The sequence below is a fragment of the Protopterus annectens genome, chromosome 1.part2 (assembly GCF_019279795.1).
Source record: "Protopterus annectens isolate FY-2018-M chromosome 1.part2, PAN1.0, whole genome shotgun sequence".
NCBI lineage: Eukaryota > Metazoa > Chordata > Ceratodontiformes > Protopteridae > Protopterus > Protopterus annectens.
Window position 1 is genome coordinate 1252726406 of NC_056727.1, and position 23120 is coordinate 1252749525.

The following is a 23120-nucleotide window of genomic DNA, read 5'->3' on the forward strand; positions in this document are numbered from 1 at the left end:
GGAAAAGCCTTATGACTAGCTAAAAAAGCTTCCATTTATAAAAGTGCAAATTCTACAGCAGGCAGTCTGCAATACTGGGGAAAAATGACACGCATGTGGCTGACTTTACTTCTGGATTCAGAAAAGAGAAATTTCAACAAAAAGAAAAGAAGGTAAAGTCACAGATTAAAAAGGAAGAAGACTGTTGAACTTAACTTTCTAAAAAATAACCAACATAATTAAGCTCCATCAAGACAAGTTCTGGCCAATGGAATAGCCACAGTAAGCTAACAGTTCCTGGTATTCTCAGTCACTGGACATCTAGAAAGAAGAATAGCTGGGATTTACAACCACAAATTACAGACTGCCTGCATTTGTGGAAAAACACTGCACTCAAAACATGAGAAAAATATGTTAAAATTGCACTTGACTACAAACAAGTACATGTGGCATACTTTACTTTTGAATGAAAAGCAGAAAGGCTATTTTTTGCCTCAAAAACAATTAAAGCTTAAGATAGGTCATTTGTGTGAGCTTGCTTTACACTTTTAAAGGCGGAATAAATTCTGAAAAATAAACACATTTACGTCCTTACTTTAATTGACACCTTTCTTCACAATTCAAAAGATTAAGTCTTTAAAGTCTAAAGCACTGCAGTGTGCTTTAAATTGGAATGACTTAAAATGCAAACCAAGGACTGTAGTGTCCACACAGAGCAAAACTCGTACATATTCAGAGACGTCATCTGTTCATGGAATGTACCCTATTAATAAATGGAAGACTCATGAAATGAATTGTGGAGTACTATATTATAAAAAATGAAAACTATACATTCACAAGTGTCAGAAAACTTTTGTATATACTACTCATCAGGGTTAATGTTTTAAAAAATTGATTTGACTACCTTACTCTATAATGAAATGCTGAATTGTATACCTCAAATTTTCAGGGCTAGCTAAATGAAAATTGTATTAAATTGTATTTATTTATTTAGTGTTACTGTACTGTCCTAACTGCTATTATCCAGAGTAACAGCACTCTGTTTTGCAGAAGGCACAAACTGCCTTACTGGGGCCAAATCCACAGACCTCCCCAAGGCACATAATGATGTAAATAATCTTCTACGTACTAAGAAGCACTTTTACAGCTATGACTCCACCTACATAAACTGGTTCGCTGATGACCCACAAATTAAATTATCTAAAAGTGTACTCGTACTCAAAGGCTTCTACCCTCTCTCTATCCAACACTGACAGGCATTCATAAAGCCTCTGTCCTTGGACTATTGTTATTTTCCCTCTATATTAAAGCCATAAGAAAAATCTAGCCAAGCCAGAGTTTCCACTGTGTGATTCCTTAAACCTCTTGTATTAGAGGCACATGGGATATATGGAAATGGCCCCTTGAGGACATCAGGTTTTGCAGCTATATGGCAGTTCTGAATGCCCAAGACTTTAAAAAGCAAAAAGCAATGGGCATTCAGAACTGCCATATGCTGCAACACCTGATGTCTTTAAGGGGTCATTTACATACATCCCATGTGTCTCTAATACAAGAGGCTTAAGGAATCACATAGCGGAAAATCTGGCTTGGCTAGATTTTTCTTGTAGTTTTTACTGATTGCTTTGTCTCCGAGACCTTTTTACTCATTGTTTTACTATATATTAAACAATCACCATTTGAACAGTACAAACAATATCATCTTACATGCAAATTAGGATTTGGGTGGTTTTCCTGCAAAAATCTGTAGCTCACTCAACTCAACTCTGGCTCAACTTTCCCAGGCCTGACTCAAAGTTAATCTCAAAACAACTAATGCATTTTTTTGGAATGTGTAAACACCTTTATGCAATAACCCTACTGGCCCAGATGTTGATTCTCAAAGTGATATAATCCTAAAATTCTATAGTCTCAGTCTTAATATAAATGCAGCACTTTGTAACTTAAGTGCCACAGTGTATTTTTCACTACATAGCATAGCGTATAAGCTAAGTGTACAGCTGTGACTGCATTTTAAACTATCAATGGGGTCTATCTTGGCTTATCGATTAATTTTCCCTACTCACATTCATAATGTGATAAATAAAATTGCTACAACCTTTTAACCAAGTAAGATATGCCTGGTATTAGCAGAGCCACTGTTCGTCCCACCCATGACCACCAATGGCTCCACCTCTGCCAGAACCGTACTAAGGTGCCAAGCAATGCAGTGTGGCATCTACTGCTTTACTGCTACCGAAGGCAGGGATGTCTTCACTGACATGCAATCAAATAAGCAGGCTGACTTACAATTCACCAAAGCCTTGCATTTTACACTGACACACTTTTACACAAGCTCCTTAGCATGGACCACTGTGGCTTTTCTGTTAAACAATACTCTAAGCATATCAGAACTTCTGAATCCAGTATATTGCTTAAGCCATGCCTGCTCTTTCCTACTAGCCTGCACTTAAAGAGCCTTCTCTCACTTGGTTCCTACTGCTTAGAATTACTCCTTGGCTCCATTCACCAACTTCCCACCCTCATGTCCATCATGAAACAGCTTTTAACTAATAATAACAATAATAATTTCCACTTGAAAGTCAGATAGGTCCCACTGTACACAGTACCTTTTCAGGAGTGACCCTAGAGCAATGACTGTTTTTTTGAGTGCACATGTATTGTATTGGTATGTTACATGACATCTCTTTCTCTGTGACAATTTTTCATTATGTCTAGATAACCCCTGCAAGACTGAACACCCTTGCAGAATATCTTGTCATGAGCACTGCTATGTATTCATTGCAAACAGTTGCATCAAGTTTTTTTTTTTAACTTTCATTACTCTTTTGTACACTAATATATATTTTACTTGACGTTCTTTTTCATTTTTGTCACAACGCTGTAAATGAAAAAGAGCTCCAATGGTCTAATTCACCTACTTGTTAAATAAAATGAAATAAAACTAAGCTCATATGAGCAATGGTGAGATAATTACTTAGTGTGTGTACAGGTGTAGACTAGTCACTTCAGGAATAGGTTGATCTAGGACAAACAGACACAAGAAGAGAGTGATGGCACAGAAAACTCTAGCATTTGGTTAGCAAGTTAATGCAATTTTCAGCCTAAGCATTCAACAGCATGAAGCTCAACAAAATAAAATACTAGCCTTGACTGCATACAATGGCCAAGATAAGATGGCAAGACAAAAACTATGGACTTTGATAAGAATACGGAAAATACAGTTGTGTACCTACCATACATGTAGATGTTCGAGTGTATTCACTGTTGCAGTCATTACACTTGGTTATCCTGCTGGCAGGCTACCCGCAGTCGGCCTGAATTCCAAAGTCCTGGTCCGGCGTCGGTTGCTATCGCCTCTTCCCTGACGTCAGTGCGCCAGGGGTATAAAAGATGCAGCCGACGCCATTTTCTTCAGTTTTTCTTGCCCCAGATGTCAAGTGCCCCCAAAAAGGTAGGCTAAAAATTCTGCTTATAAAAAAGCATGCAGTAACATAATCATTACCTTCATCTACAAGCAAATACACCACATAGGTTGTGTAGGATAGAGAAGTATAGATAAGTCCCAGCAAAGAAAAGGGGGCTGGAGGGAGGGTAACCTGGACTGCAACAGTGAATACACACGAACATCTACATTTATGGTAGGTACACAACTGTACTATGTTCATCGTGTTTCACTGTTGCAGTCATTACACTTGGGTTGAATCCCAAAGCTGAAGTAGGGAGGATGGGCCTAAATAGAATTAGGAGTGGCTATGAGGCCCTGCAGAACTGCAGAGGCAAAGCCTGCTCTGGATTTAGTGTAAAGAGGCAAGTGGTAGTGCTTTGTAAAAGTGTGCACTGAAGTCCAAGTTGCAGCCTCCAAAATATCATTGGTTGGTACTCCTCTGAGGAAGGCTGCAGAAGTGGCTGCTGCTCTGGTTGAATGTGGCCTAATGCCCTTAGGCACTGATTTGCCATGTTATGAATAGCAGAAATGAATGCAGTGGCCTATCCATTTTGAAACAGTCTGCTTTGAAATAGCCTTTCCTTGTCATCCTGCAGTATATGCCACTAAACGTTGCGCAGTCTTTCTGAAAGCTTTAGTTTTGTCCAAGTAGAAGCGCAACTGCCTGTGTATGTCCAAAGAATGCAGAAGTCTCTCCCCTTTATTCTGTGGGTTTGGATAAAAGGTATGCAAATGAATGGTTTGGTTAAGAGCCACACTGGACACTGCCTTAGGCATAAATGTTGGGTTTGTCCTTAGAGAAACCCTGTCCTGATGGAAAATAATAAAAGGTTCCACAGCCATTAATGCCTGTAACTCTGAGACTCTTTTTGCTGAAGTTATTGCTAGGAGCAGAGCTGTTTTCCATGATAAGAATTTTATCTCAAGCTGTATTGGCTGGCTCAAAAAGAGGCAGTGTGAGCTTTTCCAAGACAAAATTGAGGTCCCATGCAAGTATTGGTGCTCTCCTTGGAGGTCTTATGTTTTTGGCCCCTCTGAGGTACTGCCTTAGCAGTGGATGTGAAAAAATAGGTGGGTCCATATTGTAATGAGCTGAAATGGCAGAGGCATGGATATTAATTGATGAGAAGGACAGGCCTTTGTCCAGCATCTCAGTTAGGTATTGTAAAATCTGAGGAATATTTGGTACAAGCATGTCAATTCCTTGTGCCTGGTTCCAAGCACAAAATCTCTTCCATTTTTCTGCATAAGATTTTCTGGTGCTGGGCCTCCTGGCCTCCAAAATAACATCTATAACCGCTTTAGAGAGAGGTGTGCTCTGAATGGTTACATTATCCGCCATGCAGCCAGATTTAGGGTTCTGAGTTGGCTGTGCAGGATCTGATTGTTCTGTTGGGTCAGTAAATGAGGAATTTGAGGCAATGTCCAGGCTGGGCCTTGAGACAAGCTCTTTAGGATTGGGTACCAGTGCTGGCGTGGCCAATCCGGGGCAATTATTATCATTTTTGGCTTCTCTTGTCTGACCTTTAGGAGTACCTTGGGGAGGAGAGGCAGTGGAGGAAAGGCATATACTGTAAGTTTTTTTCAGCTGAATGACAGAGCATCCACTTTCCATGCTTGTTTGTGATAGGTCCTTGTGCAGAATCTCTGTAGCTGGCAGTTGTGAGGGGAGGTGAATAGATCTATGTCTGGGCATCTCCATTTCCTTGTTATTATGTTGAAGATTTGTGGATCTAGTTTCCACTCGTGAGGATCCATGAGGTTTCTGCTTAGTTCGTCTGCCAGAGCATTTGTTTTTCCTGGCAGGAATTGTGCTTGCAGGTGTACTTGATAAGTCAATGCTGTGTTCCACAAAATCATGACTTGTCTGCAGAGGGGGTAAGAATGTGTGCCTCCCTGCTGGTTTATGTACCACATGACTGTAGTATTGTCCGTCTTTATCAGCAGTTGTCCTGGATGAAGTAGATCCTTGAAGGCTGTCAGGGCATTTTGTACAGCTAGCATCTCTTTTTGATTGATGTGAAGATGCCTTTGGCTTGCGGGCCATGTGCCCTGAATACATTTTCCTGCCATGTGGGCCCCCAGGCATAATCTGATGCATCTGCATCTATTGTTATTGTTTGCCTAGCTGTGGATAAAGTGAATGGCTGTCCCTTGTTGTGGTGACAGGCCTGTGCCCACCATTGAAACTCCTGTTGCAGGCAGGGAATGAGGGTAATTAATGTTTCCAGGCTGTGGCAATGTTGAGTCCAAACACTTTTTAGATACCATTGTAGCTTCCTCATATGCAGTCTTGCATATGGAATTAGCAGAATGCAGGATGCCATAAAGCCCAAAGCCTGCAGAATTTTTCTTGCAGATAACTGGGTCTTTGTTGCCATGCTTTCGAAGTAAGAAGTCAGTTGCCTTTGTTTGTCTGGTGTGAGATAAGTCATCTGGGCAGTTGTATTTAAGCTTGCACCCAGGAATATTATCTCTTGAGAGGGTACTAGTTTTGATTTCTTTTCGTTTACTGTGTACCCTAGGCAAATTAGTAATCTTTTTACAAATGCCAGATGCTTTAGTAGAATGTCTTTGTTCTCTGCTTGAATAAGGCATTCGTCCAAGTAGGGATACATTTGAATTCCTCTTTGTCTGCAAAATGCAATTACTGGTGCCAGGCATTTTGTGAAGACTCTGGGCACAGTAGATAAACCAAAGGGCAGTGCAAATAATTGGTAGTGCATTGAGCCAGTTATGAATTTGAGGTATCTTCTGCAAGATTGTCTGATTGGGACATGCAGGTATGCCTCTTTGAGGTCCAAAGTTACAAGCCAAGCCTTCTTGCCCAGCATGGGCAGAAGCTGCTGCAGAGTCAACATTTTGAATTTTGGAACATTCAGAAAAGTGTTTAGAATAGACAGGTCCAGAATTGGTCTCCAGGTTTTGTCCTTTCTTGGTACTAAGAAAAGTCTCGAGTAAAATCCTTGTCCCTGCTCTTGTTGTGGTACTGGCTGAATAGCCCTCATGCCCATGAGAGATGAAACTTGCTTTTGTGCCTCTGCCCATTGATGGTGTGGCAGGTCTGGCATACCTTTTGCGTTTGGAAGGGTGTGGAAGTGGAACCTGTAGCTCTGAGAGACTATATTTAAGACCCATTTGTCCTGGGTGATCATATGCCAATTTTGTGAAAAACGTGCTAGCTTTCCCCCTAAGGGTGCTGCCAAAAGATAAGTGCTTGGCTTTGGCAGAGGAAAGTCATTGGGACCGTTTCCTATATGGCTGTGATTTGTCTTCTCCACTTTTGGAGGTAGAAGCACCCCCATTGTTTGGGCCTGTATGAGCCTGGGGCTGTTGTCTGCCTCTAGGGCGTCTGTATCTGCCTCTTTGTGGTCTTGTCTGACACTGGAAAGGACCAGTTCTTAGAAGGCCAGTTCCTGCTAAATCTGGGTGGTTGTACCTGTAAGAAATCCTTTACTGTCTGCATAAATTTCGCTTTATCCTCCATTTTCTTCAACACCTCTTCTGCCTTAACACCAAACAAAGTATCATGCTGTAATGGAGCATCCAATAATTTTGCTCATTACAGCCGAGTGACGTCTCCAGGCGTTTCTGCAGTTACACCCTACTGCTCCTCTAGGCGTCAAATATTGCCTGTTCATATTTGCATTAATAATTCCAAAACCATGTTACATACAAGGTATCGGAAAATTGTATCTTGAAGCATACATGATGGCAAACACAATTGTATTGATATATGACCTCTGTCAATGGGTATTTGTTAAAAATGTAAGGATATAACTTCAATTTTTAAATGCTGAAGCCACGCCCACTAGGAGTTAAAGGTACACACTCAAAAGAGATCTACTGGAGGGAATGAGGCAGAGGAGGGGATCAGGCAGATTCTGTTCCTTTAACCAAGCATGCCTTCTAATGACAGAACCTGTAACACCGGCCCTGCAAGAGGCCTCCAGTGAATCAAAACTACATTGCAAAGTATGCTTTCTCACTTGTTCAGCTGCATGCAATAAATCCTGCATTTCCTTGTTTTCAGAACATTCAGAATTTGTCAACATTTTCTGTTTTAGCAGTGACATTAAGTATTGCTGATATTTAAGCATATGGAACTGACAATTTAAAGCCCTTACAGCCAAGGTAGCAGAAGTGTAAACTTTTTTCCCCCATCTGTCCAGTGCCCTAGAATCCCTATCTGAGGGGACAGGGTTTTTTGCAGTAGAGGCCTTGACCCCTTTGAGACCCTAAGATATAGTTTCTGGGTCAGCAGCAGGGTTTTTATATAGAAATTTATGTGAGTCTGGAACCCTGTAGTATCTGTTTGGCTTAACAGGTGCAGGAGGTAAAGAGTCTGGAGACAGGCCGGACTCTGAAAATACATCATCTACAATGTCTAGAACAGGGGGAATAGCAAGAGGTCTGTGCTGAGGTAGTAGAAGAAAGTCTCTGAGCCTGTTCTTAGATTCTGAGTAATCTTGGCTCTCCCAGTGGAAATGCTCCCTCATGGTATGCAGGGTTTCCCCAAAGGAATAATCCTCAGGAGGAGAAGCTGAAGGAATAGATTCTTCAGCATCAGAATCCTCATAGGGAGGAAAAAGAGTATCCCTGTTCTGAAGAGGAGTCAGAGGAAATGGAAACCTGATCAGAAGAATCATATTCTGTGTCTTGCCTAGGCCTCTTATCAGGAGGGGGATGGGAACCCCTGATCAAAGTAATTAAGTCTTTGGCCATTTTAAGCATCTGTTTCTTTGGCATGGAAGTCTGTCCAGGAGAATGCTGTACTTGTTTCTTTGTCTTTAAAGCTGTTTTAGTCTTTGCCTTGGAAGCTGAGGTTGGCTTGATATAATATAACTACGTAGGCCTGAAAACACCCTCAGAAGCCGATGCCTGCTCAGCGGCTCCGGACCCATCTGAGGGAATAGTTTCCGAGTGTCCAATACCTTGTGTATCCAGAGGCCTAGCGGTCTCCGCGTGGGAGTTGGAAGCGGCCTGTGGCGCTGAGGTAGCGGGCATCAGGGGCTGCGAAAGCGGCTCACTGAAAACCACCGACTGGCCTAGTGGAGGCCTCGTCGTCAGTTTTGGACCTCAGATGCCTGTCCTTTTCCTTGCGTTTTTTATAAACTCCGGTCGGCTGTTCCGATGGCATTATATAATTAAACCTTCGGCCAAAGTAATGAAAAGCAAAATCGTATCGACGCTTAATAGTGCGTTGGTTAAATCTAGCACAAAACCGACAGCTAGCAACACAATGGTCAGGGCCTAGGCAAGGAATACAGTAAGAATAAAAATCCTTATGAGGTATTTGCTTCCCACAAGAAATTCAATTGTTAACTTTTTCTGACATCGGTCTGCAGCAAGAAAAACGTTTCCCCAATGGGGTACTTAGCCTTTATTGAAGACTTCGGATCTGATATTCGATTTAGAAAATCTCAGGAGTTGGCCGACCGGCACTTGCGAACTGCTTTTGCTTCGGGCACCGCGCGGCAAGAAAGACTGGAGAAAATGGCATTGGCTGCATCTTTTATACCCCTGGCGCACTGACGTCAGGGAAGAGGCAACAGCAACCGATACCAGACCAGGACTTTGGAATTCAGGCCGACTGCGGGTAGCCTGCCAGCAGGATAACCCAAGTGTAATGACTGCAACAGTGAAACACGATGAACATCTAAACATTCAAAAAATTGATGTTCATAGTGAAGTTATTGCATGAATACTGGTACAGGCAGTCCTGCAGAAATAACCACAAAATATTTATTCTAAGCAACAACTTAGCCAGGCATGCCTAGCTTTGGTTACAAGTAAGGCTGACCAAATACTTGTAAATAGATGCACACTAATGTTTAGATAAATAAAACACAAACTGCATAACCAATCACAAGCAATATTTCACCTGTTTTTTATCACAGTTACTCCTTAACTCCAACAATTCCACAAGAAATCGCTGGACCTCCCATCACCACGGCATAACAGTTGCATGTTGCATGACAGTTAGCAGAGTGCAGCATCACTGCCAGCATATAATCACAGGGAAATGACACTAGTCATCCTATGACAGAAATGGTGACATTTTTTTTTTCACGCGCTAACAGTATATTGCCATTGGTCAGGCAAATGAGCGGAGTGTTGATGTGCATCACCAATCGGTTATGAAATAAGGTAAAGTTAATAGTCACGCTGTAATGGCTTTCATGGCTCATTGTAGTCATGAAGTGATGTGTATATTGTCAGTGTACTAGGTGCAGGGTTCTAATTCCCTGTGGGTGGTATGTTGTATTACAGTATTTGATTTTCAGTCTGCAGCTGAATTCATTATCCTGCAATACATTTCTTCTGACAACTTTCCTCTGCATTTCTGTGAGTACTTCTATAACATACCTGGCTAATGCACTAGGTCATGGAGTATGAGTGACAAAGGTACAAGTTCAAATCTATTCAGGTGCATTTCTCTTTCCTTGTTGTTGTGTTCCATTCCCTTGAAATGTGTTATACTGACACTTTCCTTTTGAATGATCATGTGGTATACCTGGCTAATGGTCTGTTTAAAGGAATACAAGTCACAAAGTCATGGGTTTCGATCATTCAAGTGTATTTCTCTTTCCTTCCTATCATACTTTCAATTACTCTGAAATGTGTATTACTGACATCTTCTCTACAAATGATTCTTTGACATGCCTGGCTGCTGATCTGTTGCAGGGAATAGGAATAGGAAAGGCATGGCCTCCAGTACACTCAAGTGCATCTCTTTTCTTGCTATTATGTGTTCCATTAATAAAAAACACAGCATGTACATACCCATAAAGAGCTTGTAAAACAGAAATCATCTAACTCTGTTCATACATTGCTGGATGAGTTGCAGAGAGCAACACTGATGCACGTGTACAACCAAAGAGAAATGGCAATCCTTGTCCAGTCTTTGTAAAGCAATGCGATCTTGCCATTGGTTGTGAAAATTAGTGAAGTGTCACTGAGCATCACCATGCCAGTCTGAAATAAAGTAAAGATAATGCCTTTATTCTAACTGCTTTGATGTCTCATTGCATTCCTGAAATGATTTTTACTATGTCAGTGCACAGGATAGGGGATTTTGATTCCCCTGGTGGTTGTACGTTTTACAATGCTTGGTTTATAGCCTGCAGATGTGTTCCATTTCCCTGAAGTATGTAATCGACTTCTTTGGGTTTGGCTGCTCTCCTTGCTAATACACTGCTGAGGAGTATATCACTAGGAGAATCATGGGTTCAAATCCACTGAGACCTATAGTTTTCTTTTTGCTATCAGTCTGCACATGCTCTACATTTCCATGATATGTGTTTTATGACCCCTTTGAGGTTTATTGCAACACAGGCTACCTTTGCTAATGCACTTGTGTGGAGAATATCACTAGGAGAGGTATGGGTTCAGATCCTTTGAAGCGCAGTTTTCTATTCTTGCTATCAGTCTGCATATGTGCTACAGTTCCCTGATATGCACATTTTCCTCTTCAAAAGAAACCTTGATTGGATGGGAGAAAGGAAATTCACCCCGGGGATTACATCAGTCGCCCTGCTAGACAGGGGTCCAGGGAAGCAAATAGTGTGGGAAGAAATAGCCAGGGAATTGTTATGGCTAGGCTTGTATAGGCCCTAGGGCTGATAGCCTAGTACCAACCTTTGAACCTATAAGGGGTTGAATTTCTAGGTACAGCCACAATAACCAGTCTACAATTAGCACCAAGGGCATCTGAGGGATTGTGATGGGGAAGATGAGCTAGGAGCAACTGACAGTAGCTCTCATCCTGGGGGGGGGGGGGGTTTGCACAGGAAAGCTGCTGGATCTGTGGCAATGGTGACACCTAGTAGGACTGGGTGTAACATCTGCCTAGAATGGCTGAATTGGCTCTGCTACACAAAAAGGTCAAAGCATGTATGGGCAGCATGGATGTCTCCTCCAAACTTGGCAGGAACTGCAAGTCAGGAAGTTGCCTGGAGAGGGATGGCAAATGCCCCTCATGAGCAGAAGCAGGCCTCTTCCTTACACCTGACTATTCCCAGAGGGGGGAGGGGAAGGAATGAGCTCACAGTCTTCCTGGGTAGGAATGAATGGGCCATAAGTCTCTTGATTACACTGAGTTCACCTGGCTTTTTCCCTGATGGGATGAATGGGACAATGGGGTAAAAGTGGGGGGATCATCTGGCAGATCCCAAACAGGTCAGGTGTGAGGGAAAAAAATGACAAGACACTTGGCAATGTTCACATTCTTAAGGTAGGGGACATGTAGCTATTTAAAGTAATGTTCACTTTGTGACTAACATGAATAAGCAATTGTAAAACCAGGAAGAAAGTGGTTGAGAGACAGGAAGAAAGTGGTTGAGAGACATTACATCAACCAACTTCATCTAAAACAAAAATTAATTGTACAAAAAAGATTTAACTATAATGATGACACATATAAACAAACAGTTTCCTTGTGCAATCAAAACACTACACCTACAAGTACCATTAATTTTGTAAAAAAAAAAAAAAATCACACTCACCATCCCAAAAGATTAATCTACCCTACTCTCCTATCTAAAATGCTATTTCCTATGTGGAGGCTCTGACCCCACACTCCTGTAATATATACACTAATACCACAATTGTACAACTGCAAACAAGGGAAAACAACCAGGAATTTATACTATACTCAAACTTTGCAACTCAGTTATAACATACGTCAGTTATTCAGTGATAACATTTGTCACAATTAAACGAAGGAGTGACCAAATTAAGGGCAACTAATTAAAAACACTCCAGAAAAGTTTCTATGAAAACAGTGCACATACAAAGCCATTAATTCTTCAACTTGTCCCAGTTCAGTGTGACAAATTCTGTTATATACAGAAGACATCCGAGTGTTTTGGAAATTGCAGCAAGCAAGCACATGTAAATTAGTATGGAGCCTATGTGAACAGCTTTACTTCTGCTGTGTTCTGTTAATTGAAAAGTCACATGACTTTAGCTCTTTGGGCATCTTTTTCATGACGTCTACAAAACAGCCTTCCTAGAAAAGCCTCCCTGGTGACAGTAAAAAAGAAGTTATGTCTTACCATAACGTTCCATCTGAGCTGTTGATCTTCTTCCAGTCATCACTGATGGGCTCGGTTCCCAGCCCTCGGAACTGAGTAGGCCTTATACCAAGCTTGCTTGCACCAAAAAACTCTCGAACTAAGCTGCTACCCACAATGCCCTTCACTCAGTTACCTCAGATTGAGTTTGCATGCAACATATAGAAGAAGAAATAAGTCAGAGGCCATCTCTGCGCAGAAACCCTAAGACACCACAAAGACCCAGAAGATCCGCCAGGAACCTTTGAAGGGGGTCGGTGGGAGAGTGTGATGACTGGAAGAAGATCAACAACTCAGATGGAACATTATGGTAAGACATAACTTCTTTATCTGAAGTTGTTAATCTTCTTCCTATTCATCACTGATGGGACAGAATCTCCAGCTACTTGGAGAACCTGGATGGCCCTTATGGAAGAACATTCCTGAGAACCATTGAACCAAAGGCCGCTCTTCCCCTGGAGATCAGATCCAATTTGTAATGCTTGATAAAGGTATGGGGCTTAGCCCAAATGGCAGCTGCACAAATGTCATCCATGGAGGCCCTAGAGTGAAAGGCAGCCGATGCTGCAATAGCATTATTTGAGTGAGCTTTGATTTGACCAGGCTTAGATCCATCCATAAGCGAATACGAGAAGGCAATGCAATCCCTGAGCCATTTAGACAAAGTAACTTTCGATACTGCACCTCCCATTCTAGGACCTGCAAAGAAATGAAAAGCTGGTCCAACTTGCGAAAGGATTTAGTTCTGTCCAGATAGAAACATAATTGTCTATGAACATCCAAGGAATGTAAGCAGTATTCTCACTTGTTAGAATAATTTGGGGAGAACACAGGGAGCTCAATGGACTGGTTAATCAAAAAGTCAGAAACCACTTTGGGGAGCAAGGATGGGTTAGTACGAAGTGATACTCTGTCCTTATGAAAGATGAGATAAGGGCTCTTGATACATAATGCTTGTAATTCAGAAATTCATCTGGCTGAGGTGACAGCCACCAGAAATAAGTATTTCCATGACAGGAATTTTAGATCACATGACGCAGCAGGCTCAAAAGGGGACAGAGAAAGAGACTGCAGAACCTAGGAGAGATTACATGCCTCCACCGGCTGCCTGATGGGAGACCTGCTGTGGAAAATACCCTTGAGGAAAGTCTTGTAAAGGCGAGAGGAAATAAGTGGGAATCATTATGGAAGTTGGAAACAGCTGCTACATGGACTCGAATGGTGGAAGCTGATGCCCCACTGTCGAACAGTTCAGCCAGGTAATGAAGAATAGTGGCTACTGGGGGCGAGAACGGATCTAGCTTCTAATTATGTGTCCAAATAGAAAATCTTTTCCGTTTGTCCCTGTAAAGTTTCCTGGTGGATGGTTTATGAAAGGCCAAGATAACATCACGTACGGGTGAAGAGGGGGTTTCCTGCCTGGCAACTAACGAAAGTGGAGAAACCAAGCTGTCAGCTTGAGAGTGGACAGATTCGGGGGAGTCAGCCCTTGTGGGTGAGATATGAGGTCCTGACTCCAATACCCTGAGTATCCAGCGGCATGGCCGACTCCACGTGGGAGTCTGTAGCGGCCTGTGAATCTAAAGTAGCGGGCGTCAGGGGCTGCGAAAGCACCTCACTGAGAACCGGCGACTGGCTTAGGAGATGCTTCGGTTGGGCCTCGGTTGCTTTTCTTTTTCTTTGCATTTTTTGTAAACTCCGGTAGTCAGATGGCTATCCAACATTTCAGGGTAATTAAATCGGCGTCCAAAAAAGTTTAAAGCAAAATCATACCGACGCTTAATAGTGCGTTGGTTAAATCTAGCACAAAACCGACAACCAGAAACGTGATCAGGGCCTAGGCAAGGAATACAGTAAGAATGAAAATCCTTATGAGGTATTTGCTTCCCACAAGAAATACATTTATTAACTTTTTCTGACATCGGTCTGGAGCAAGAAAAAAGTTTCCCCAACAGGGTACTTAGCTTTACTGAAGACTTCGGATCTGAAACTCAAATACAAAAATCTCAGGAGTCGGCCGACCGGCACTTGCGAACTGCTTCTGCTTCGGGCACTGCGCGGCAAGAAAGACTGAAGAAAATGGCGTTGGCTGCTTCTTTTATACCCCTGATGTCAGGTAAGGGGCGATAGCAGCCGACGCAGGACCCAAGACTTTGGAATTCAAGCCGGCTGAGGGCAACCTGCCAGCAGGATTACCCAAATCTAATGACTGCAACAGTGAAACACGAAGAACATCCATACTTGACGAGGCCAGAATGAGGCAATGAGGATCACTTTGCTTCTCAACCGAATAGCTTTCCTTAGAACAAGGGGAACTTGTAGCCTTGTGACACGATATTTAAGACCCACTTGTCCTGGGTTATAATGTGCCAATTTTGAGAAAAAAGTGCTAATTTTACCCCTAAGGGTGCTGTCAGGAGATAAGTCCTTGGTGCAGGCAGGAGGAAGTCATTGGGACTGTTTCCTGAATGGTTGTGATTTGTCTTCTCCAACTTTGGAGGTAGAAGCCCCCCATTGTTTTGAGCGGAATGAACCTTGCGCGGCTGGGATCTGCCTCTAGGGCGTCTGGTTCTGCCCCTTTGAGGTCTGTCTGACACAGGAAAGGACCAACTCTTTGTTGGCCAGTGTCGACTAAACCTAGGTGGCTGTACTTGTAAAAAAAATCTTTGACCGTTTGCATAGATTTAGCTTTGTCCTCCATTTTCTTTAATACCTCTTCTGCCTTAACACCAAACAAAGTATCATGCTGTAAAGATGCATCTAATAACTTAACTTTAACATGATCAGGCAGATTTTGTTCCTTTAACCAAGCATGCCTCCTAATTACAGAACCTGTAACTGCGGCCCTGCAGGAGGCCTCTAAAGAATCAAAACCACATTGCAAAGTATGCTTTCCAACGTGTTCAGCTGCATGCAATAAATCCTGCATTTCCTTGTTTTCTGCACATTCAGAGTTTAACAACATTTTCTGTACAAGCAATGCCATGACATGTTGCTGGTATTTGAGCATATGAAAGTGACAGTTTAAGGCCCTTATAGCCAAGGTAGCAGATGTGTAAACCTTTTTTCCCCATCTATCCAGTGCCCTGGAATCTCTGTCAGAGGGGGTAAGGTTTTTTGCAGCAGAAGCCTTAACTTCTATGGGACCCTGAGAAATAGCTTCTGGGTCTGCAGCAGAGTTTTTAAAAAGGAATTTATGAGAGTCAGGTACCCTGTAATATCTGTCAGGTTTAACAGGAGCTTGAGGTAAGGAGTCAGGGGTAAGACTAGACTCCGAAAACACATAATCTACAATGTCTAACACAGGTGGGATGGCTAGTGGCTTATGCTGAGGTAGTAAAAGGAAATCCCTGAGCCTCTTTTTAGATTCTGAAAAATCTTGGCTCTCCCAGTGGAAATGCTCCCTCATGGTATGTAAGGTTTCCCCAAAAGAATAGCCCTCTGGAGGAGAAGCTGAAGGTATGGATTTCTTCAGCATCAGAATCCTCATAGGGGGAAGAGAATATTTCTGATCAGAAGAGGAATCAGAAGAAATGGAAACCTGATATGAAGTTTCATAGTCAATCTCTTGCCTAGGCCTCTTACCAGGATGGGGATGGGAACCCCTGATCAAGGTAATCAAGTCTTCGGCCATTTTGAGCATCTGTTTTTTGGGCATAAAGACCTGACCACATGGCTCTTGAGCTTGTTTCTTTGCTTTGGAAAGTGCTTTTGTCTTTGCCTTTAAAGCTGAAGTTGGTTTCATGTAAAGTTGTTTAGGTTTGAATACACCCTCAGAAGCCGGTGCCTGCTCAGCGGCTCTGGACCTATCTGAAGGGATAATGTCCGAGGCTCCAATACCTCGAGTTTCCAGCGGCATGGCCGACTCCACATGGGAATCGGTTGCGGCCTGCGACTCTAAAGTAGCAGGTGTCAGGGGCTGCGAAAGCGCCTCACTGAGGACCGGCGAACCAGCGACTGGCTTAGGAGAAGCTTCGTCTGTTTTGGGCCTCAGCTGTCTATCTCTTTCCTTTTCTTTGCGTTTTTTTTGTGAACTCCGGTAGTCGGATGGCTGTCCGACGACATTTCTGGATAATTAAACCGGCATCCAAAATAGTTTAAAGCAAAATCATACCGATGCTTAATAGTGCGTTGGTTAAATCTAGCACAAAACCGACAACCAGAAACGTGTGATGAAGGCCTAGGCAAGGAATACAGTAAGAATGAAAATCCTTATGGGGTATATGCTTCCCACAAGAAATACAATTAATAACTTTTTCTGACATCGGTCTGGAGCAAGAAAAAAGTTTCCCCAACGGGGTAATTAGCTTTATAGAAGACTTCGGATCTGAAACTCGAACATGAAAATCTCAGGAGTCTGCTGACTGGCACTTGTGAACTGCTTCTGCTTTGGGCACCACGCGGCAAGAAAGACTAAAGAAAAATGGCGTCGGCTGCTTCTTTTATACCCCTGGCAACCGGAAGTCAGGGAAGGGGTGACAGCAGCTGAATCAGGACCCAGGACTTTGGAATTCAGGCCGATTGAGGGCAACCTGCCAGCAGGATTACCCAAATGTAATGACTGCAACAGTGAAACACGAATATCATCAAGGGGGATCAGAGGAATCAGAGGAGACCCGTGGGCCAATCATGAATCAAAGCATCTTTCGATGACTCCCCAAGAGGGGGAAACAGGGCAAAGTAGCTGCTGCATTTTGTGTTTGAGGGGGAGGCAAAAAGGTCACAGCATGGCTGGCCCCAATGGCTGAAAATTTCCACCGCCACACTCGGGTTGAGAGACCACTCATGAGGACGGAGAATGCATCTGCTTAGCCTGTCCACAATCACATTGGAGCTCCTCGGGATATGCGTCGCAATTAGAAAGCGGTTGGAAGCTATTGCCCACTGCCAGATTCTCATGCCTTCGTGACATAGGGCGTAGGATTTGGTCCCTCCCTGTTTGTTTATGTACCATACCACGGACATGTTGTCCGACTGGACAGCAATCGTTCCGGATGGAAGGAGCAGATTGAAAGCTTGCAACCCCAATAGCACCGCTCTTAACTCCGGGACATTGATATGCAAGTTGATTTCTACATTGGACCACGTGCCTTGGACTGACTTTCCCTGGAAGTGCCCCCCCCCCCATCAGGGAAGCATCCGTGGTCATCGTGGCACTGGGCTGGGGAGCCTGGAAGGGGCAACGCCAAAGATTTTCATCTGTATTCATCCACCAGAGGAGATCTTGTTTGCAAGTGTTGGTGATGAGAATCTGTGAGCTCAGGGGGTGAAGACTGGGTATCCACTGGGCCTGAAGGAGCCATTGTAGTAATCTCATGTGTAGTCTTGCTAGCGGAACAATAGGAATGGCTGCAGCCATAGACCCCAGGGCCTGGAGAACTTCCCTTGCAGACACCTTTCTTCGACAGAGTATCACTTGAACCTGTGCCCTTAATCTTTGAAGCCTTTGAAGAGGAAGGGAGATCAGGCTTGACTGGGTGTTGAATATTGCCCCTATGAATTCCAACTGTTGTGAGGGTTGAAGGTTGGATTTCTCCCAGTGTATGACAATGCCAAGAGACTCTGCTAGAACCAGGGTGTAGCGGAGGGCCCTGACCAGTAGACGCTTGGTGGGGACAGAGGGGAGTCAATCGTCTACGTACAGATACACCTGGAATCCCTGAAGTCTCAGATGAGCTGTTACCACTGCAAGGCATTTCATGAACACTCTGGGGTCCATCGAGAGACCGAAAGGCAGAGCTCTGAATTGGTAGTGACTGGCTCCCAACCAGAAGCGAAGGAGGTTCCTGGAGCGCTTGTCCATCTTTATATGGTAATACGCATCCCTGAGATCTAATGAGCACATCCACACACCCTCCCGCAGAAAGGGAAGGATGGATTGAATCGTGACCATGCGGAACTTGGTCTGAACTACAGATTTGTTTAGTTGGCTGAGATCCAGAATGGGCCTCCAGTCCCATCTTCTTTGGCACCAAAAAGAATCTCGAGTAGAACGCTGATCCACACTGATCTGGGGGGACCTGTTGGATGGCTCGTTTTTGACATAGCTTTCGTATTTTGGAAGCTGACTCCTCCCTTTGACTGGGTGGAACATCGGGAAGGGATTTCGGAGGTCTTGGATAAGATATTAGGGGAATGTGATAGCCTCTGGTAATGATTCTCTGCACCCACTGATCGTTTGTAATAGAGAGCCAGGCAGCTTGCTGCAGAGAAAAACGCACCCCGACTTCTTCCAGAGGAAAGCAATCGGGCAGCGCTTCAGGAGTGCTGATACGGTTTACCTGAGAAGGAATTTCTGGATCCCTGGTTCCAGGGACCCCCTCTGCCCCGAAAGGGGCGTCTTCCATTATTGGAACCCCCTCTGCCTCTGGGGGAAGTCCTCACCACGTGCGTCATGGAAAGGACCTTAAGACTTCTTGTGCCACATCTTCCCGCTCCACTGATTCCTGGAGAAAGGAACGCTGAGGTCTGGAAAAGCGTAGGCCTACGGCAGACAAGGTCTTATAGTCTTGCTCGCACCTGGCTAATGTATCCTTGACCTTAGCATAGAACAGAGCTGATGGTTCGAAAGGGGCATTTAAAAAGGAAGACTTGAAGGAGTCCGCGAGGTCACAAATGTGCATCCAGGCATGGCGTCTCATGACTACGCCGGCACCCGCAGCTCTAGCAGCTCCTTCGGTTGCATGTGACAGCAACCTCATGGATGAATTGGATATTGACTCTAGGGTGGCAAGTTGGGAAGCAACTTTATCCGTGCTCCATCCAATACTTGGCCCGTGAGGGTTCCAGAGAGTTTGGAGATAAGATCTCTCTGGAGCCTCGTAAAATGTGCCAAAAAGTTCAGAGACCTGACTGCAAAGGTCGCTGATGCAAAAACTCGGTTCCCTAACCTGTCCACTGCCCGGGACTCTCTGTTGGGTGGGTGGACAGCAGGACTCTCTTCTGCAAGGTCCTTTTTTGTTGCTGCCGCCACCACCATAGCGTCCACTGTCAAGCCTCCAGACCAATGGTGTTGATCCTCCTGAGGGGAAAGTACCTTATCTGATCTCCTGGGGATGGCCTCAACGGAGTCCGGGTTCTTCCACGCCTGCTGCACGATGAGCTTAACCCACTCATCAGTGGGGGGGGGGGGTCACCCAAGAAGTAGAGGGCCGTGAGCGAAAGGCCTGCAAGAATACGGATTCCTCCGAGGAAGGATTGGAGGGCTTCCAGTCACCCCTCTATTTCAAGATTTCCATGATGTCTCCAAAGGAGACATCGTCATGGGGTGACCGTGGGGATCCTTCCCCATCATCATAGTCCGTATCTTCCACGAGGGACTCCTCTGGGGAGTCCATGTGTTTCCTCTTACACGCTCGTTTCTGAGGGGGTTCTTCCGTGGGAGCATCCGAAGAAGACTCAGAAAGGGAAATACCCTGGACAGGGGTTTCCTGGGTCGTGTGTGCTCTCGGACTCCTGGGGGGGGGGGGTGGGCCTTTGACAGCTGCAGCTCAGAAGGAACTGGGGGGATAACCGACGTAGGAGGATTGCTAGAAGCAAGCACCCTCTCCATCACCCAGAAAGCGGGTCCGCCCAAACAGGAGTGGAAGCCCAGAACTGAAGAAGACAAAATCAGAACTGGGGTCACACCCCGCTCCACACGGTCCACCCCCAGGGACGGCGCCTCAAGCAAACTCGGGGCGGTAGTCACCCTCGGATCCGAAGCCGTGACCGACAACACAGTCAGAACTGAGACCAGAACCGGAGGTTCCACCCCCCAGGCATGAGATTGAGGGAGGGTAGGTTCCAACGGAACAGACTCCCAAAGGGGCCTCAGACACTGTCATTGTCGGTGCAGAGGAAGGGGGTCCTCTTGAAAACATCGGGAATATGAGCCTTGGAACCAAGGGATCCAAGGGAGGAGAGTATGTAGGGGTTGCCAGTGTAATAGACCCAAAGCCTGGAGTGGGATAGGGTCTAGGCAAATTTGAAATTCTACTGGCGGTCAGCAGCTGGTCAAAAAGGTGCACCACATCCAATTCTGAAAAGCTCCTGGTGGATATTACCAATGCCCCTGAGGGGGAATCAGGCCGGTCCAAAAAGGGGCTGCAGGCTTATCCGGCAAACGGGTTCACAGACGACAAGTATCGGGTCTGTAATGCATCACAGAATGGCAACGACGATTCCAACTTAGAAACCGGCAACAACGGAATGGTTGGAGCAGAGAACAGGCTCGGAGGCGAGGTCACAACAGGGGTGGATGTCAAGAACGGCTCTGAAGTTGTTGTCTGAACAGACATCGGAGCGGAGATGGGCGATGGTGCCAAGACAGAGGCAGACCAAGGTAGTAGACGGCGCCGTAGTTGTTGCCAACAAGGCGACCTCGGTAAGTTTCACTGGAGCCGAACTCAGAACCAACGTAGTCGGAACCGAGGAGGCAGTACTGTGCTCAGAGGAAGACTTTTGGGCCTTGTGCTTATGACTTTTACCTCTGTCACCAGCTGGTGAAGAGGGGTCTTAGCGAGGACGTTTCTTGTCCACAGAAGGAGGGGATGAGACCTCTGTCGCAGAAATAGCCTCCGAAAAAGGCGAAGAAAGCAGGCCCTTCAGAATCAATTTATTTCGAAGTTCATTCAGTGTCCTCTGACTGAAGCTAGCACAAATATCGCATGGGGGTTTCGCTGACAAATGCGGAACCCCCAAACAGTACATACACTCTTCATGAAGGTCGCTATTCGGAAGTTTACCACTGCAAGAAGAGCAGTGTTTAAACCCCATAGTTCCCTTCTTTTCAGACATAATAGTGTGCACACTCACACAAAAGGGAGAGAGAGGAAAGTGAAGAAAGTAAAGGGAGAGGAAATACCAACAATGGTAATAAGATACCACAAGGGTAGAAAGTTCAAAATACCAACAATGGTACGAAAGGGATACCTGTGGGTAGAGCCGAGTATAGAAAGATATTAAAGAATAAGCAACTAACGAGAAACACTTTCCACAAAAACTTGTAAATATATAAGATAAATCACTTAGCTGGAGAGCTCGGTGAAACGCTGCTATATGGCTGCACGGCAAATGAGATCTGGGGTAACTGAGTGAAGGGCATTGTGGATAGCAGCTTAGCTTGAGAGTTCTTTGGTGCACGCAAGCTTGGTATAAGGCCGACTCAGTTCCGAGGGCTCAGAACCGAACCCATCAGTGATGAATAGGAAGAAGATTAACAACTTCAGATCATAGGTCAGGCTGCCCTCAACATTTTAAGAAAATGCACCTCAATTCACAGAAAAGTGCAACAGCTAGTAACTTACCAGTAGCCAATACATTCCAGGAAGAATTTTGAGAGCAGGTAGTTAAGCACAGGATATAATCTTAGGCTCCTAGGAAAGACAAAAATTGAAGAGAAAAAATGAGTTTATGAAACATCCCACAGAGTTACCCTGTCTATTGCACGTCACATGTAGAATATTACAAATCACATTATTTAGCCATTTAAAGCTTTAACTTCACTTTATAATTTAAACATTCATAGAATTAGTTAGACGTGAAGAAATCTGAAAATAAAAGAACGTTTAAAAACACTTAACAAAAGTTGCAATACATTTAAATTTCTGGCAAAATTATTTAAATAATAGGCGAGTATTAAGTCTTCCGCTGAGAAGATTTCTGGTAGTTTCAGTATGCCTGCAAAAGTTTAAAAAATATCTTGAAAGTAATATAAAGATTTGTAGTTCAACAATTTCCTCCCATTACCAATATACAATTGTGACTAAAAACATGGTTATCACCTGATGGAAATTTAACCATACATTAGAATAATCATCATTTCTCTGCAATGATAATTTTCATTTAATTTAATTATATTTAATTTTACATGAGGTGAAAAGAAACTGAAGCACCCAGAGAAAACCCATGTAGACACAGGCAGAACAGGCAGAACATGCCAACTTCATGCACAGTGACCAGAAGTCAGAATTGAACAATGAAGTTATAAGGCAGAAGTGCTAGCACTGAGCCCTTGTGAATTGTTTTAGCAGCACATATGTTTAAGTACAGGCATTCAAAACAAAATGTTGTATCAGACATAGACAGCTTTGCATAGATAAGCCATGCAGGATGCCACAACTCTAGTGAACTATACAGTGAGGTGGAGTGGGGGTGGGGGAGGGTACAGGTAGAAATCTGCCTTCCTTCGGTAACAATTTGATGCCCTCTGACGACAGTCCTGATACTGTGCCTTTGGACACCTTTAGTCCATCCCTTGAAGCAGCAGGAAATGAACACTTTGATCACTCTGTCAGTTCAGGAAGAATCATCACATCTGTGTACATCCATGCAGTGCAGAATGTATTCCCCTTTGTAAGGGCAAGAGGGGAAGAATGGACTGGTTTATGCTAGGCTCTGTGGCTACTTTGTGCAAAAAGGAGGGACTGATCCTGAAGACCACTCTTCTTATGGATCACCAGATAGAGTGGTTTGACTGACCGAGCTTGTAACTCAGAAATCCTCTTTATTGATAATACCTGCAAGGATGAAGGCTACCAAAGATAGGTACTTCACTGCTGGATCAAAGTGCGTTTGAGTGAGCTTCATGTAGAGGTTCCACAAGGAAACAGTTTGACTGAGGGCCTTGGTTAGAG

General features: G+C 44.1%; 1 protein-coding gene across 1 annotated transcript in view; it reads right to left on the reverse strand.

Moving 5' to 3' along the window:
• Nucleotides 1–23120, reverse strand: part of LUZP1 (leucine zipper protein 1) — a 2096166-nt gene that overhangs the window by 1645348 nt on the left and 427698 nt on the right. Inside the window, exon 3 of the mRNA XM_044060126.1 lies at nt 21792–21860. The gene's annotated coding sequence lies outside the window, so the exon portion shown is untranslated. The remainder of the gene's footprint in view (nt 1–21791; nt 21861–23120) is intronic.